Source organism: Limulus polyphemus, unplaced genomic scaffold (genome assembly GCF_000517525.1).
Source record: "Limulus polyphemus unplaced genomic scaffold, Limulus_polyphemus-2.1.2 Scaffold2334, whole genome shotgun sequence".
NCBI lineage: Eukaryota > Metazoa > Arthropoda > Merostomata > Xiphosura > Limulidae > Limulus > Limulus polyphemus.
Window position 1 is genome coordinate 173032 of NW_013667944.1, and position 1306 is coordinate 174337.

Here is a 1306-nt window from a genome sequence, read left to right on the forward strand (position 1 = left end):
AAATGGCAGATGAGTTTTAATTATAATAAATAATTATAAGGTAATCATAATTTAAATCATAAGTATAATTTAGATCGGAATAACCTTAACAGTATCATGAAAGAAAAGAGTCTTGGTGTAATAGTTGATCAGTCTCTAAAGCCATCCAAGCAGTGTGCTGTTGGTAGGTTTTAGGTTGTATCTACAGAAATATTGAATATAAGTCTAAAAATAGGTTATAATTTCATTGTATTTGTCACTGGTTAAGCCACATTTGGAAATTTTTTCCAGTCTTTGGCTCCTTACTTTAGGAAAGACGTTGAATTGTTGGAAAGGATTCAGAGAAGGGTTACTAAATGGTGCCTGGGATGAAGGGGTTGTCAAACAGTTTTATCTAGAAAAAAAGAGTCATGGGGGATATGACTGAAGTGTTTAAGGTTGAAGGGAATTGATAGTGTTAATGCATCATCTTGTAAATTGCGAGTCGAGCGCTCTAACCACCAAACCGTGCCAGGCCATGGCTGTCAGGAACATTTCGTTTCCAAATAGCTACAATTGTAGTTCGGTTGAACATTTTGTGCAGGCTACATTAGTTAAAATACATTGCTTTCTATTTGTTACTGTAATCCTTATATTTATTACTGTTAATATTTGTTTGTTTAAATCGTATTATTATTACGATCTTTCTCTAATATCATTATCGTTCATATATTTAGTCAATTTTTTGTGAGTTAACTTTATTCACTACTTCCGACTGCCTGCTGAATAAATTGACATATGTGTGTGTGTGTGTGTTAAATTTGTGGCCATGTATAGATGCAGTGCTTCCCAATTTCTGAGTCACGGCCTGAAAAGTGGCTGGGGCGGGATATATTAGAACATCCTAGAAATTAACCGGTCAAGAAAATGTGTGAGAAGAATTATAGAAAATTGGCCTATATATTTTCTCACGGTTGTATTATCAGAAGGAAAAATGTGTAAATACGACAAAAAACAATTGATAATTGGGAATATCTTTGCACGTAAACTTAGATTATTTTATTATTATGTTGCAGGGGATAGTTAAAGTATACACAACTCAACTTAAAATTTATTTAGATTTTTTTACGGTTTCCGGGCCCGGCATGACCAGGTGGTTAGGGCGCTCGACTCGTAATCTGCGGGTCGCGAGTTAGAATCCCCGTCACACCAAAAATGCTCACCCTTTCAGCCGTGGGGGTGTTATAAATGTGACAGTCAATCCCACTATTTATTGTTAAAAGAGTGTCCCAAGAGTTGGTGGTTGGTGGTGATGACTAGCTGCCTTCCCTCTAGTCTTACACTGCTA